This window comes from Arvicanthis niloticus, chromosome 28 (assembly GCF_011762505.2).
Source record: "Arvicanthis niloticus isolate mArvNil1 chromosome 28, mArvNil1.pat.X, whole genome shotgun sequence".
NCBI lineage: Eukaryota > Metazoa > Chordata > Mammalia > Rodentia > Muridae > Arvicanthis > Arvicanthis niloticus.
Window position 1 is genome coordinate 22,522,983 of NC_133436.1, and position 17,811 is coordinate 22,540,793.

The window sequence follows — 17,811 nt, forward strand, 5'->3', positions numbered from 1 at the left end:
TGGAGGCCCAACAGAACAGATGTTTGAGGAAAGAGAAGATGCTTGTGTCTGTCCAGACATCCGGTGGACCCAGAGACAGAGCCAGAGAAAGCACGTTCCATAACCCTGTCGCGGGACATGTAGGATCTCTACCGAAGAGTAAGATGAAGACCTGGGCTGTCCCTCTAAGCTTGGTGGCTAAACGGAGTTGAGTGGGATGACTCTCGTTTGTCTTATAGGCGGTGAAGTGACGGGACATAGCCCTGGGAAGGGACCACAATTTATTGATAGCAACATCAAGCATCTGACCATGTTCTCCAGAAACGGAGATGTCACTATGTACTTGTTTACCAATTGTGCATTAAAAACTACACCATGCAACCCCATAGGCATCTCAAAGTCAACGTGGCCAACAATAAACGTTTAATACCCCTTAGCCTATCATATGTCGTACAGACTTACATCTGCTCCATTGACTGATTCAGTTAGTAATGCCAATGGCCCGACTTACTTACTCAATATCCCACCTTCCCACTGAGCCCCGAAGGGCTCACTCACAGTGTACTGCATCTGTCAGATTAGAAGAGAACCCAGCATTACAAGCTGATCTTTCTCCCAGAATCCAACCATTTAGAGGGGTAATTTACCTCTATTTAAATTATTAATTTAACAATGCATGGGTATTAAAATTCTATAGAAAAGATTGTGATTTAGAGATTATTCACTCACATATCACAGGACAGTTGTGTTAAGTATAGGGACTTGTGATTTTGGCATCAGGGGCTTTGTCACCCTCAGGCCCTGCTGTGGTATTAATCGTTTTTCTAGAGCAAATCACAGCTAATTCTGTGGTGTTTAAGACACAGCAGTTTTAGAGTCCAGATGTGATTACTTGTCCAGAAATACTTCCTAAAGTCACAAGAAGCGGTGGAACAGCTGGCTTTTTCACTGTGAATGACAGACCGCACCATGTAATCACTTAATAGCTTTATCTTATTGCAATCTTCCAAGTGCTGGTTTGCAACACCACCCAACACTCACAGAAATGTCATCCCAGAGAAGATGAGGAAGACCACACTGGCTTTGTCTGTCTCCTTCTCTTCACCCACACTAGACCAAAGACCTTCAGCCTTTATTTGACACCTTTGTTTTTAAAGCAGAATCTTGCTATGTAGCCCAGACTAGCCTAGAACTTTCAGTCTTCCTCGGGAAGGCTTCCGCCTCCCTAGTCCTGGGACTTATACATGTGTGCCACTACACTCACCTCCTGGAAATCTTTGCAAATACCCACACTAACATTGATGCGTGTCACTTCAGGGAAGTGTGCTTTTTCCAAACAGTCATCCAGTTGTCCAGGAACAGTGTTAGCATTGCTTGTGTCTAGTTTAGAAGACTGCCATACTGCCAATGAGCTAAGCTTGTAGTTCAACTAAAAGTCTTCCCCAATGGGAATTTGTAAGAATTCAAACACAAGGCAGCTCCCTCTTCTCTGTTGGGTGATGAGAGGACTGTAGAGTCACATGAACAGTGCTTTTCAAGGTCCATGGTAGCATCTTAATTGCTTTCTCTGTCTCTATTCCTTTCAATCCACCTTCTACTTTGTAACCGCTCTGCCAGTGGCTGCATCCATGCTTCTTACTACAATGTATGATGCCTTCTTTTTGTGGATCTGTTTGTTCTTCATAAAACTCACTTGCTGCCATTCTCTATAGTCTAGTCCTTTAAATAACTCGACACCTTCATCTGTTGGAAACTATGACTATTACCTTATTTTAAAAAATAATTCCTGAGCTAGAGAGATGGCTTAGCCACTAAATCACATGCTGCCTGTGGTGGCTGAATGAAAATGGCTCCCCCAGGCTCATAGGGAGTGGCACTATTACAAGGTATGGCCTTGTTGGAGGAAGTGTGTCACTGAGGGGTGGGCTTCGAGGTTTCAGATGCTCAAGCCAGGCCCCTTGTCTCTCTTCCTGTTGCCTGTCGATCCAGATATAGAACTCTCAGCTACCTCTCCAGCACCATGTTTGTCTGTGGGCCACAATGCTTCCTGCCATGATGACAATGGACTAGGCTTCTGAACTGCAATCCATTACCAAGTAAATTTTTTTTTGTAAGAGTTGCAGTGGTCATGGTGCCTCTTCACAGCATTAGAAACACTAATTAAGACACTGTTCTTGCAGAGGACCCGGATTCAGTTTCAAGCACTTATTTTAGATGGTTTACAATTGCCTGTCAGTCCAGGATGACCTATCTGATACATGTGGTCTCTGTGGTGAGCGAATGCATGTGCGCGCGCGCGCGCACACACACACACACACACACACACACACACACACACTCCTCAAAACTTTAATTAAAAGATAAGTTCATTTCAGTTTCCTTTTTATGGACTCTGATTTTATTCACTTTAATATATCATGGCTTTTGCTATATTTTATGGATAGTGTCTATACTACCATCTTTGGTATGTTGAGGACATTTTGGTGGAGAGACAACCATGTTACCTGTTCTTCTCACCCCATCTTTAGTTGGTGCTCTTAAAATTATTTTATTAAATGATTACTTAATTAGTTGTTTAGTTACTTAAAAATGAATTCAAAGACCTCTATTTAACCAATGTTTCTTGAAGACCTACTTATTTCATCTCCATTTTTTAATGATTTGGGAGAAAAAAATTCTTCTGTTCACTGTTACATTTTTGCATTCCACTGGGAAAAACGTGATTTCTACCAACTGAAGAGATCTGAGTCAAACTGAAGAAACTCTAAGTTTCATTTTCTTCCCTTCAGAGTCTATTTTCAGGACCTCTGCCTCAGTGTGTCTGGGGAAGCATCCTGTCAGCTGGACTGTTTCAGCAGAATATCGGAATTCAGGTCCAACACTGATTGAGGGCAAATGCAAGCACCAATTTGAAGGGGTCATGAGTTGGAGAAACATCAGAAGAGAAGAAGATTGAGAACAACATGCTGACGTAAGAAAACCACTTAGGAGGCTACCAGAGAACTTAATGCAAAGCTCTAGTTACGCTCACACATAAAACAAGGTGGAAACAGCTCCGAGCTGTGTCTCTCCACAGCTGTAGCCCACTTTTTTGTAGTACTTTGTCTCACTCCCTGTACTGACATCTTTGCTCACCGGCCTTCTTCTTTTGGGATGCTGTTCTCCCTCGGTCTGCCCATTTCACACTTGAGCCCACACATACACTGTAGTTCAAGTGCCAGTTAACTATTTCACACCATGGGTGAGAGGATGGAAATAAACCAGGCCGACTTGACACTACCATAATAGCATCTGGAGGTGGGCTTCCTTGAAGGAGAAATCAAACACACATTTTCTTATCTTCTCCAAACAAAACGAGCGAGCACATCCTTACAATGATGGTGGAATCTTCTTCAGAGACCTGAGAACATTCTCTTCCTTGGCCCATTATTTAAATTTGTATGAGACTGGGTATTTATAATGCTGGTCCCAAGTATTATAACTTTTAGTTAATATGAAGGTTCAATATGTTTGCAAATTATAGGCCTAGGACTAAATGTATGAGCTCGGATGTATGAGTTGCTCCCATAAACATCAGAATACATACATACATACATACATACATACATACACATATATGTGAATGCAGTCTTGGGACTGCAAGTCTCTTCATAATCACAAGTTAATATTTAAAAATAAAACCACAAAAAAAAAATAAGAGGAGCAGGCCCTCCATAAAGCCCAGAGATGATACGATGTGCCGCCATAAAGGTTTCAGGAGCTGGAACAACCACACAGTCATTGTGCACTCGGGAGAATGACAGTAAAGTTCTTCAGAGGAAGGGGCAATGTTCCAGCAACCTCTCTTCCTGTTCAGGAAGTACTTGTTCTGCATCCTGAAGTCCCTCCAGGTAATTATTCAAGAGCAATGAGGCATTTCAGGGAAAAAGACATTAGAATAACTGTACTGGGAAGATGGGGAGAGAGAAATGATCTCTATCCAGGGAAATCAGAGGCTAGAGCACTGGAGGACAGGATTTTCATATAGACGCGTTCATCTTATCGAGATCTCAGCAGGAGACAGAGTTTTTTATGATTGTTGAGCTCATCGTGGGTTGAGAGAGAAGTTTCTCTGGAGTTATAAAAAACTGGGTTCTGCATTAGTCTTAGTTCACTTCCTGCTGACTTAGTCACCCTTTTAATTTTTTCTTTTCAATTTTATTTACGTTGGTGTTGTGTTCTGCCTCCATGGATGTCTGTGTGAGGGCACTAGGCCCTTTGGAACTAGAACTACATATGACTGTAGACTGTCACGTGGGTACTGGGTTTTGAACTCTGGTCCTTTGGAAGAGCAGCCAGTGCTCACAAATGCTAAGCCAACTCTCCAGCCCCAACTAGTCACCCTTTAATAGGACTTGGTATTTTTGTTTATTTATCATGAAGACTATCTCTGGATTTAATGTTTCTTCTGGATATAATGTTTCAGTTCTGTTACCTGCTACTTGCTATGTGAAATCTACTTTAGCAACTTTGTAGCCTGCAGCCAATGAAGCAAAATATTTACCTGGAGGCTGTTACTCTAACATGAAGCTTCACAGGAGAGATACAAACCCAGAGCCTGTCAGCCTAGCCACCTCTGATTTGTCAAATCAAATCAGACAAAAATGCACTGTGCTCTGCTTATCAGTCCTCAAATTTCCCTTAAAGTTAATATCTCTGAAGTCTGTATAGGAGAGAGAGAGAGAGAGAGAGAGAGAGAGAGAGAGAGAGAGAGAGAGAGAGAGAGAGATATCTGAGAGTCAAGGCCAGAATTAAAGATGTGAGTCTAAGCTGCGTCTCAGAAAACAGCAATAGAAAGACATTAACAGATGAAAGAAATGCTAAAATCAATCTATTCTGTGCATGCTGGTTATGCCTGTACTAAAGAAAATATGTGATGATACCTCATTACCTATGTGTAATGAGGTACCATCAGAGTCTATAAAATTCACTAAATAAAATTATTTATTAAAAAACAGAAACAAAAGATGTCCTGAACAACATTACCTTGTATGCTATTACCAAAACTTAGACTATTCACTTTTCAATTTTCAACTGATTTTCAAATTTTCAACAACTTTTCAAATTTCAAAATTAAACTGTTTGCTCATTACAATATAATAAATTACACAATTGTAAGTCTTCTGTATGAAAGCAAGACAGAACAAGTATTATCTTGAGATTTGTTATTGATAAAACAGTAAGAACAATATTCAAGGATAATTATGGATCTAGTCCTTCTTTATAGTCATTTGATGTATTTGGAGTTAGCATGACATGTAGAGAGTCAGAACTTTAAAAGCAAACAACCCTGGTTTCTGATCTTGGTATTGCTACCTCTTGAGTGACTCTGGGTGAATTCTATACTCTCTCTATATAATCTGTATCCTCTCCTGTCAAAGGAGATTGCATTTTAGAAAATGGTCCTGAAATACTGAAGGCAATGTATTGAAATATACAGTGAGGCACTGTTTCCTTCTGGTCTGGGCCCAAGCACTGAGCAGATTCCAGGCAGCAGCTCTGCCCCCAATCTCACAGAACCCAGAGGAAGCAGGCCTTCCAGGAGCTCTAACCCAGGCAGTATCTTAGGTAAGGAGACAGCAATACCCACCCCGAACAAGGAGTAACTGGGACCCACTAGAACCCAGAAGTCACTCCTGGCCTGGAGCACTGATTCCTTCCTGTCTGCGCCTAAGCACTGAGCAGATCTTGGGACCCAGCTCTAACACCAGTAGTAACACCCATCCTACACAGTTCTGATACAACCAAAATAATAGGAAAGAGAGGCTCCAGTTAGACACAGGGCAGTTAGCACTAAGGAGATCCAGATGGCAAAAGGCAAATGCAAGAACATAAGCATCAGCAAACCAGGGTACTTGGCATCATTAGAACCTAGTTCTCCCACACTAGAACATCCTGAATTTCCCTTATCACTAGAAAAGCAAGATTCAGATTTAAAATAACTTCTAATGATGATGATAGAGGACTTTAAGAAGCACATAAATAACACTCTCAAAGAATTTGAGAAGAACACCGGTAAACAGGTAGAAGCCTTTAAAGAGGAAGTGTTGAGAACCTGCACTCTGCCTCAATGCTTTTGGGGCTAAGTGCTCTGGTCAAGAGAGAGAGTGGGGCAACACGGGCAGGAGACGCAAAGAATGGAGACAAGACAGGGTGTGATCAAGTCTCAAGTCTCTAGTCTCAAGTCTCAAGTCTCTCTTATTGAAGGGAATTCTGAGGTATTTATACGCTTTTGCCACATTCCTTGTAGGCCTGTGGATACCATGTGCCTTGCAGGTGTTGATATGATGTAAGCCTTACAGGCGTCTATAGTGTGGACAGCACGTGCACCGTGTGCCTTGCAGGCTTGGATACCACGTGCGCCTTACAGGCATGTATGGCTTGGATAGCATGTGGACAGCACGTGAACTGCATGCCTTGCAGGCGCGGCTACCACATGCGTCTTGCAGCTGGGGGCAGTAAACAGCAACACAAAATATGTGGGATATCAGAGTGTGCTTCAGCTGTTGTAGGCTATTGAAAACCAAATCTCTTATCAGGGTATATGGTTCCAGATGGCTGCAAAGATAATCTAGCCTCTTTCTGCTAAAAGTCGGCTCCCAACAAGGAAGCACAAAAATCCCTTGAAGAATTGCAAGAAAACACAACCAAATAGGTGAAGGAATTGAACAAAACCATCCAGGACATAAAAATGAAAGTAGAAACAATCAAGAAATCACAAAGGGAGACTACGCTGGAGATAGAAAACCTAGAAAAGAAATCAGGAGTCACAGACACAAGCATCACCAACAGAATACAAGAGATAGAAGAGTGAATCTAAGGTGCAGAAGATACCGTAGAAAATATTGATACAACTGTCAAACAACATGCAAAATGCAAAAAGTCCTTAACACAAAAAAAATCCAGGAAATCCAGGACACAATGAGAAGACCAAACCTAAGGATAATAGGTATAGATGAGAGTGAAGATTCCCAACTTAAGGGGCCAATAAATACCTTCAACAAAATTATAGAAGAAAACTTCCCTAATCTAAAGAACGAGATGGCCATAAACATACAAGAAGCCTACAGAACGCCAAATAGACTAGACCAGAAAAGAAATACCACCCATCACATAATAATCAAAACACCAAGTGCACAAAACAAAGAAAGAATATTAAATGGAGTAAGGGAAAAAGGCCAAGTAACATATAAAGGCAGACCTATCAGAATTTCACCAGACTTCTCACCAGATATTATAAAAGCTAGAACATGCTGGACAGATGTCATACAGACCCTAAGAGAACACAAATGCCAGTCCAGACTACTATCCCCAGCAAAACTCTCAATTACCATGGATGGAGAAACCAAGATATTCCACGGCAAAACCAAATTTACACAATATCTTTCCACAAACCCAGCATTACAAAGGATAATAGCAGGAAAGCTTCAATACAAGGAGGGAAATTATACCCTAGAAAGAGCAAAAAACTAATCCTCTTCCAACAAATCCAAAAGAAGATAGCCATACAAAGATAATTTTACCTCTAATAACAAAAATAACAAGAAGCAACAATCACTGTTCCTTAACATCTGCTAACATCAATGGACTCAATCCCCCAATTAAAACACATAGGCTAATGGACTGGATACATAAACAGGGCCCAGCATTTTGCTGCATACAGGAAACCCACCTCATTGACAAAGACAGACTCTACCTTAGAGTAAAAGGCTGGAAAACAATTTTTCAGGCAAATGGTCCTAATAAATAAGCTGGAGTAGCCATTCTAAAATCTTCAGCCCAAGAACACAAAGGGAGGGACTCATGGCTCCACCTGTATAGGTAGTTGAGGGTGGCCTTGCCAGGCATCAGTGGAAATGGACAGCCTAGGTACCTAAAAGTTTGAATTCCCTAGTGTTGGGGAATTTCAAGAGCAGGGAGGAGGGAATGAGAGGACGGTGGAAGCACACCCTCATAGTAATTCGAGGAGGGGGGATGGGGTAAGGGGTTATGCATCAGTGGAAGTGGAGGCCTTGGTGCCTGAAAGTTTGGATTCCCTATTGTTGGAGAATTCTAGAACAGGGAAGCAGGAATGGGAGGATGGTGTGACCACACCCTCATAGAAACTCCCAGAATTATATGGATTAGACATGACAGAGGCAGGCCACCTGAAGACTAAATTTCAGAATTCCAACAAAAAATTATCCTGATACTAAAATTTGTTTTGAGAATTGTATATTGCAGAATACACAGCCTTCGTGTATCTACTCATTAAGCAAGCTGAGCAGACCTGCTCGAACCTATGATGTCCTGGAATTCCAGCTGGAAGCAATGAATACACAGCATCAGAGGCTTATCAATTTACTCTTTAACCTGCCCCTCTTCTAATATCTCAATGCCCTTAATCAGCTTGAAGAAGTTAATGAAGAGTCGGTGCCCCTGTTCCCTGGGCTTGGGGACTTGGTTAATATTGGGGTGTCTTTCTAGGAAAAACTAGTGGTTTTGTTGGAACAGGGAGGATTACCTAGGATTTATTGTATAGCCATAACCTATTGGTAGAAATAGGTTAATTGTTATTAAAATGAAGTTATAATTTCTTAAATGGTACAAAATTTACTTTGATTTCAAATTTAAGGTTTTCATTGGTATGAGATTCTTATTAATGTAAAAGTGAGATTAGTATTGTTACTCTCATAGGCATTGTGCCTATGTAACACATTTAGGAATATAAGGCTTGAGATGGTTAGCCTGTGAGTTAAGGACCTATAGCAAATTCATGGCTCTGGGTTTATTGTTAGGGTGTTTTCTATGTTTTATTTAGAAATAGCTGAGAGGAGTTAACAGACAACAGTCCAGATTGCATGGATAGTTGGTTTTCAAAACGTCAGAAGTCCACAGAATTGATGTTACAAACATTTCTGTGTTAATGTTCATTTTGATTAGAAACCTGTCTGCTCCTGACAGCTTCCTGTCTTGGATTCTAAGAAGAAATTGACCGTCTTTGGAGTTATTCCAATTGTGGTGAGTCAGCCACTAGGCAAGAATTGCCTCTTTCCATCTACAGACAAATTACTGTCCAGAAAAGGACACACTTGCAGACTGATCATATCTGATCATATCTGCTAAGACAGAGTTATCAGCCCTTAATAATTCTGCATCACTAGGTCTGTCAGATGATCCTGGGCCAGAAGGCTGAAGATTGGATGTTCCAACGTTTTGTAGTATAGGGACTGTCCAGGTGTTCAGTGGTCTCTATTAATTGGCTAAGTTTTAGAAGCTATGCTCCGCGCTTCCCATAATTTCAGTTAACTCAGTCATTCTGGATTCCTGACGGGGTTGAAGACTTATAATCTCATAGCCAATCCTGGCTATTTACTTCGAGAGAAAAGATTTGAGAGGATGGGTTTCAGCTGACATTCATTCTAAAGCCAAGAAAAAAATAAAAAACAGGTTCGGAACTAAGTCTTTTAGTTAGGAGGGATGACAGAGGTTCTGGTTAGTCAACAAAATGATGGACTGGGTATTAGGTCTATCTTGTTCCTTACTGACACAAATTAGTATAATTATGCTCTAACTGTATTTTAAGAGAAAAGTTTTATTTTAACAGGAAGAGTGATATGTAGGAGGAGCTAAGCTGGTAAGAGTAAGGAGAGGAGGAGGAGAAGAAGAGGAGGAGATAGGTGATGAGAGAGAGGAGGGGGGACATGGAGGTGGATGTTTGCATGTCTCCACCAGTCAAAGATAGTTGATATATCTAGGTTGGGTATTGGGTTACACTTCTGACTGTATGGACATCGTGTTATTGAGTATTACCAAACTTATAAAGCCTTTGGTTAACATTAAAAAAAATTGCATAAAAGCAAAAAGGAGAAGGGGGGATGGGATAGGGGCTTTCTAGGGAGGGGAAATGGGGAAAGGGGATGGCATCTGAAATGTAAATAAAATTTCCAATATAAAATTAAAAAAAATATACAGTGAATGTACCTAACAGAATGAAAGGTTTAACTACTTGCGATGAATTAAATATTAAGTGTTCCCCAAACCCCAAATCCATCTGTTGATACTGTATGGTATTTTGATATAACAATATTGGTAGGTGATTCTGACACAAGGTTGGAGCCTTTGTGAATAACCTTAGTACATTCATAAGCAAAAACCCAAGAGGCTATGAAGATATCACAAGATATCAATCTACCATTTAGAAGGAGCCCCCATCGGAACTTGACTGTGCTGTCTCAGATGTCCCAGATGTCTAGCCACCAGAACCATCAGAAATTCCTGTGTCTTAAAAGCCACTCAGACTGTGCTGTTTTGTTATAATAACTCAAATGGACCAAAACATCATTTAAAGATTGTAACTAACTTTATTTATTGTGTGTATACGTGTGTATAAATGGGTGTCAGGATGCATGTGAGTAAGTCAGATGAAAATTTGCAAGTTAGGAATTCTTTCCTTCTACCATGTGAGATCTGTGGACTTGCTTAGGTCATCAGACATGGTAACAAGAACCTTTATCTACACAGTCACTTTACTGGCCACCGAGACACCTGTTTTGTTTTGATTTAAATCACATTAAGTTGACCTGGTTACTGCTGTATTTTTAGCTAAGATCAAAAAGTACCCACATATCCCTGTGTAGATGTGAGAACTTTCTTCTCATTGAGATGACAATCTCAAGATGTTACCTAAGGGACAGACAGTGCTAGGTAAGAGACACAAGGAAGTTGGCGCTCTCAGAGTGAGCTGTCAAGAAAAACATTGAAATGAAAAGATGAACCCATCTGTAAGTCTATCCTTATTGAAGACTAGGTGTGCCTTCTGATGGTGATATATTAGATATGCAGAGAGAGAGAGAGAGAAAAAGAGAGTGAGAGAGAGAGAAAGAGAGAGTGAGAGAGGAGAGAGAGAGATAGGAAGAGGGAGAAGAATGAAAGAGAAGAGAGAATCAAGAAAGAAAGAAAGAAAGAAAGAAAGAATTATCTACTGACTTCACGGAAGAATTATCTAAGAAAGTCATCACAGATACCATTTTGTTCAACCATGAAATGTTAGAAAATTGTCATTAAAATGTAACCACTGGATATTTAGTAAAAATCAAATAATACTATATTAATATGGTAGGAAATAGAAATGCAGGAGCATTGAGACATGGATCCTCACTGACCATAGAGAAAAGTCAGTAGTAGAAAATAGAAGGGATATCAAGAAACTAAAATTTGAGCCTGTATTAAAAGTAGAGTGTTAAATGCCAGAAGAAAGAATGAGAAGGCAGAGTTGTTCCCTAAAAAATTCATACATTGACAGTCTGATCGAGTACCTGAAATCTGTAAATTGAATTTATAGATACGATACTTAATGTGCTATTCATCAGTGGGATCTCTAGGATCAGCCTTAAGTCAATAGGGCTGCCTTAAAGGAGAGATAAAGGCTAGGAGATTGTTTGATGGGTAAAATGCTTGCCATGCAAGGGTGAGAACAGACCTTAAGATCTCTAGAACCTATATAATTTTTATTCTGCCCAACCTGCATTTCTAGCACTCAGAAACAGAGATTGGTATCCCCAGAACAAACTGTATTGCAGGACTCGTCATATTGGTGAACTCTGGGTTCAACTGAGAGACCCTCATTCAATGAATAAGAGCAGAGAAGAAAATCTCCCAGGTCCTCCACTGCACACGAATACACATGCATGTCCATTGAAACATACAGATGCACTCATACTTACACACACACACAACACACACACACACACACACACACACACACACACACACACACACACACACAAAGAGAGAGGACATTACAAGAAAGCTACAGGGAGAAAAACTTATGTGGTATTTGAATGAGACTGTCCCTCATAGGCTCATATAGTTAAATAATTAGTTGCCAGTTCACAGAGGATCTGAAGGTGTGACTCCTTTTGGAAGAGGTGTATCACTGCCGTGCGGGGTTTGAGGTTTCAAAATCTCATGCCATTCCCAGTTAGTTCTCTCTGCCTTGTGTTTGCGGATTAACATGTAAGCTCTCACCTACTCCTTCAGCACGTTGCCTGCCTGCCTGGTGCTATGTTCCTTGCTGTGATGATTTTGGAGTTTAAGCTTATAACTATAAGCTCCAAACTAACTCTTTCTTCTCTTAGTTGCCTTGGTCACAATGTCTTATCACAGCAACAGAAAAGTAACCAAGACACTATGTGAAGATATAGGCAGGAGGCAAGAAAGATATACTTAGAAGTCAATCTCAGGGGCATTTTCAATATCCAGTCCCTCGAATCATGAATACTTTTGCTGTTAAAACCAAGTCCAGGATATTCTATCATGGCAGCTCCAGAAAACTAACACATGTCTCGCATCACCAGGGAAGGACAAAAATCTGATACAACATCTATATCTTTTGAATTCAGATTTTATATCTCACACTCATTCCCTGATATTATACCAATACATGTACACACACACACACACACACACACACACACACACACACACACACACACACACACGGAGGAAAGAGAGAGGGACAGAGATAAACAAAGAGATGGATACACACACTCATATATGTAGAGAGACAGAGACAGAGAGACACAGAGAGACAAATACAGAGACAGAGAGAAAGAATTTCTCAGAATTTTTTTTTTTGGACAAGAAGTATTTTATTGGTGTTCTCATCAACCCCCTTGCTTTTACATCTTCCAACCTGGCTTCCAAATTTTTCGGTTTCTTTCCTTTCTTCTGCCCTTTCCTTGGGAAAGGTCTTCTTACCACAAAAGTGTGTTTCGGACTACCCATTGATCTACTTCTTGATAACATGATTTGTAAGTATCTTCCCTGCTGCTTCCTCCATTTAAGGCACAACCTGATAAAAACCATGTCACTGAGGGCTCTCGGGTCATGACTAGGATGTACACAGCAACATCTCCACAGGATGGTGTAATCTATACTATGGATCAACACAGAACATGCCAGAAGAAAGCCAAGGGATACAACCATTTGCCAAATTGTAACTATCACAATGTTTAGCTAATTTCCTTTGGGACATTATTTTTTCTCCATGACAACATTCTGGCTTCCTCTTTAGTTTCTAAGATAGTTTAAAAAAAAAGAAAAAAAGAAAGAAAAAAAAGTACATAACACTTTCTGTTAGGCACAACTCTTGCCTTTATTTCGACAGATGCCAAATAATTGTAAGCATGCTTAGAATTTCAAGAGTACGCTTCTTTTTAAGCCCTTAAAGCACATGTTCACACTTATGTTCACATTAATTTCAATGAGGAGAAGAAACAAAGTAAGGAAAATTGAAAAACCCCTGGTCTTAACAAGCTGCTACATAGAAGTGGGACAGAGCTGGAGAGCTGGCTCAGCCCTTAAGAGTACTTGCTACTCTCACAGATGACCCAAGTTTGAGTCTCAGCATCCACATGACAGCTCACAACCACTCATAATTCCAGGTCCAGAGCATCCAAATCCCTCTTCTGACGTCTGCAGGCACCAGGCATGCGCGTGGTGCTCTGACACATGTGTAGGCAGAACAGTTATAGATGTAAAATAAAATAAATCTAAGAAAAAGAAAAAAATGGGACGGGTGGACTCACCATTTGGTGATGACAGGAACCGAACACTCCTCATGCAGGTGAACAAGCACGCAGATTTTTCTAGGGCATTGCATGCCATTGGCAGATGTGTTGGCACCTGGAGATCATCTATATCCATGTGTCTATGTTCAAGATTTGAGGATTTAAACTATGTGACAATAAGGACTGCTACACATAGAGTTTGCTTTTGGTAAAAGTTATTACTTCTCTATCTCTTAAAATCGATTTTTTTTTGGAATGTCTTCCAAAAACTTTAAAATACTTCACATTTCCCCAGTGCATCTGCTTAGAGAAACACTTAAGTGGCCTACCTCACATGAGCTCTCGTAGGGTTCTAATGGGATTGAGTTTGCTGCATGTTCTACAGGTCACGTGAGGGCATCAGCCACTAACCAGGGGAAGCTGTACAGGCCCATGAAACTAGAAATTAATGGGTGAAGGCATAACAAAACTATTTTTGGGATCTCATCATTTGGTTTTCTCCTCTGACTCCTTGAATGGATTAGACAAGCTTAGCTCAGGTGACAGATCTGCATGACAGGTGGTTCTGCACAAGGACTTGTTACAGATGTCAGACACCTTTCATCTTTTCAGTCGCGCAATGTCTTTTGGAGGTGAGCTGGTGAAGATCTGTGATTACAGAACTCTTTAAACCCTTTAATCTGAAATTTGGGTTAAAAAGCACCAACTAAATTTGGAGAGTGACAATATTCCTTCTTTTAAGTAGCAGACGGAATGTAATCCTTGTTCAGCTTTTCTTAGACCCCCATCTGGATGCTTGGGAAAAGAAATAAGAATTTGAAATGTGCATAGGCATATGAAATATAAAATAATGAATAAGCTTCTTTCATTCGATCCAGTGAAAGATTTGCACTCCAGGGGTGTGAAAGATGTGACCTGGAAAATATTTAATTTTTAATTTTTCAGATAAAGCCACATGTTAGAAAACAACAGTTATATGAAGACAGAAAATTGAAAATTGAAATTTTGCTATACATTAACATCTGAACAATTTCAGATTTCTTCTTTGGAGAAGAATTTACTCTTTTTTTTTTCTTTCTGTCTTTTTTTTTTTTTCTTGTTCACTCAACATGCATTGGTTGTAGTTGAGATTGCTTGGTGGGTTAATTATGTTGCCTAAATTTTACTTTACTTTATTGCTTCCCTCTGTCACCATAAAACTCTGGGTAGTTACACTGGGGCCAACAGGATGATCCAGCGAAAGCATCTCATTGCTTCTCATCCGTTTAATTCTGATAACTCCCCCCTCCACATGACAACAAACTCAGAAGTTCTGGGGACACTGTGGTCTGAATCTGGAATATCTATAGCAGACTCATGTTTTTGAATGGCTGGTCCCAAGCTGGTGGCAGTGTGGTATGTTTGGAAGGCGGGACCTGGCTGGAAGGACTAGGTCACTCACTGTGTGTCCCTAAGTGACAGACCCTGCCAAGCTCTCATCTTTGCCCTGGTTGCTTCTTGTCTACTGTAGAGCAATGCCTCCACGTTGTTGCTCATGACACCAGGATGCTCTGCCCCAGCATCAGCCTAGAAACACTGGAATCTGCCAGGATAGTTAAACTCTGAAACCATGAACCAAATTAAATTATTACTCTCCTAAATCGTGTCTGTCAGATACACAGTTACAGAGATGACAGGCCTAAACGAAATAAAGGACCAGGACCAGGATTTTACTCCAGTCTATCTCAATCTACTTTTACCATAGCAACCTCAGAACGAGCCATTAAAAACACAGATCAGATAGCATCACAACAGGACTCCCTTGCCACTGTCTACTAAATCCTCATAGAAGAAAATAGACCTGCTGAGTCCGTTTTTGTTGTCAGTTTATATATGGCTTCAAGGATGAGCACTCTGCATTAGACAACCAACAAGCAGGCATATCCCTGGGAGAGGCTAATTCTCCTTCCCGCTGTCATCAGTTGTCCGTACTTCCTGGTCTAGGGATGGGATCCCTTGAAATTCTCCCCCTTTACTGTTAACATGTCCATTGACATGCCATTGTCTTGGTCTTGTTTAGGTGGCCATTTATAAGACAGACTGTTTTAGTGCAGACTCTTCCTGCAATCTTTCCACCCAGTCTCCCATGTTGCTCGCTGAGCCATCAATGCAAGAGGTGTGATGTAGATGTGTTCACTGGGACTAAGCCATCTCTTGTGTCAAGTTGTGGGTTTCTGTGATACTCTCCATTTTCTGTAAAGAGATGTGCCTTTGATAAAGGGTTGCTGCTATATTTATCAGTCTGTATAAGCATAAGATTTAGAATGTACCAATGAATTATGCTGGTGTAGCAAAGGGAACTCTTTGCTAAGGTCCATGACCTCATTAGCTCCAGAAGTTGGATGGATTTTCAGTATCAAGCATGGTTTTCCTCTTATAGAATGGGCCTTAAGTGTAATTAGACATCTGTTGGTTGACACAGACATGTAAGTGCCATTTTTGCACCTTTTTACATATCTTCATACACTTCACAGTTGTTCATCCAGATTCATGGGTGGTTAATAGGTGTTGTTGGTGGGTAGGAGTATTTAATTTCTCCCCTCCCTTGGCAACACGTGTAGTATTTTCTGGAACCATGGAAGCTAGACCTCAGAAAAGAGGCTTTCATGTCAGATCCTGATTGAATCATCATGTCTTGAGTATATGGTGTCTTCAGTAATAGGAGCCCACACTCAACCCCGGAGATGCATGCAAGGCTACATTAATAATCTATATTGTTTTGGGAACCACTTGGAGTACACATCATTCAAAGGAGGATTTTTGTGCCTCGCTCTGTTTTTTGTTGTTGTTATTTGTGTGTTTGTTTTGTTTTTAAAAGTCTGGTTCTTGTAGGGAATATTGTCAGACCAAATGGTTTAACTTCCTTGAGGTAATTCAGACCCAGGAAGACAAACACCCCACCTTCTCTTTCGTCTGAAGTTTGTAGCTCCCAATCCTCATGTATGAGTATCCAAGATGATGTAACCACAGGGAGTAGAAACAGGATAAGGGGATGATGGGTATGGTGCGTTGGGAAGTAAATAGCAGTGTATAAGAGATATGAAGTAGAAAACAGGATGAAGAGGAGTGGGTTCCAGCTGGAGAGAAGGGATGATGGGCCAATACAGAAGGAAAACGGGAACAAGGGGTGAAATAACAAAGGTTGCTCATTCAAGAAATCATTGTTATTATATACTTATATAAAATTATATATATATATATATATATATATATATATATATATATATATATATATCACTATTCTTTCCCTTATATGATTTAGCTTTTATGTTTATTTTTCTGTTAAGTTGTGAAATCTCAAAGAGCAAATAACTCGTAAATTTTTTTTTTTTGATTCAAGATTTATTATTGAACATGATTTGGTAGGGTATAGGAGAGCACTGTGGAAGCCTTCAGGAATGCACGGCTCTCCACTTGTCTAGAGGACCACGACTGGGAATATATTTGACACCACAGCCATCAGGAATGAGTCACTTCTCAGCCAACCATGTCTTCAAATTCATCCGCATTGAACTTGGTGAAGCCCCACTTCCTTGAGATGTGGAACTTGGACTTGGCTCTGCGCAGTGTCTCAATCACACGTTTCTTATTCTGCAGCTTGGTGCGGTAGACATGATGACCTGGCCAATGTGAACCCTGGCCACTGTGCCCTGGGGCTTACCAGAGGCACCACGCATACCTGTCAAGAGCCTAGACCAGGGACAGCATTGTGTGATCAGTGACTTGTGATTATCAACTGACAGAAAATTGTCTCCAAGGTCCCTTGCGGCAACCCATAGAGACAATAGGCTACATACACTACCAAGGAGGCTGCTGTTTGCAACCATTGCACACCAAAGTCCCCATGGGGAAAGGGACTTGGTCGGCTTAATTAGCTGCACAAATTTGTAAACTTCTAATCTGTGCTTTGTGTCCCAAGAGGGGAGCGTAGTCTCCGTCTTCTGGCTTCTTATCGTTGGTTAGCCCACGCACTCAAGAGCTAACTCAGTGAGGTGAGCACTGAAGAGATCTTATCTCGTTTCCAAATGGGAAACCAAGGGCTCACTGAGGTGGAGGTTGGGATCCGCTGGTCAGGGAATGAAAGCTGTGTCAAAGCTGCATCTGCCTGATGGTCTAGCCTGTTCGCTCTGAACGCGGATGGTTTTCTGTTTCCGGACAGAACAGTTTCCTGTCAGTCTTATCAAGATGAACTTGAGCATTT

At 40.8% G+C, this 17,811-nt stretch overlaps 1 non-coding gene across 1 annotated transcript; it reads right to left on the reverse strand.

Moving 5' to 3' along the window:
• Positions 1–17,355: 17,355 nt before the first annotated feature.
• On the reverse strand, positions 17,356–17,491 carry LOC143440197 (small nucleolar RNA SNORA70). The gene has a single exon (XR_013108039.1). It is a non-coding gene; the product is annotated as a small nucleolar RNA SNORA70 (small nucleolar RNA).
• Between the last annotated feature and the right edge of the window lie 320 nt (positions 17,492–17,811).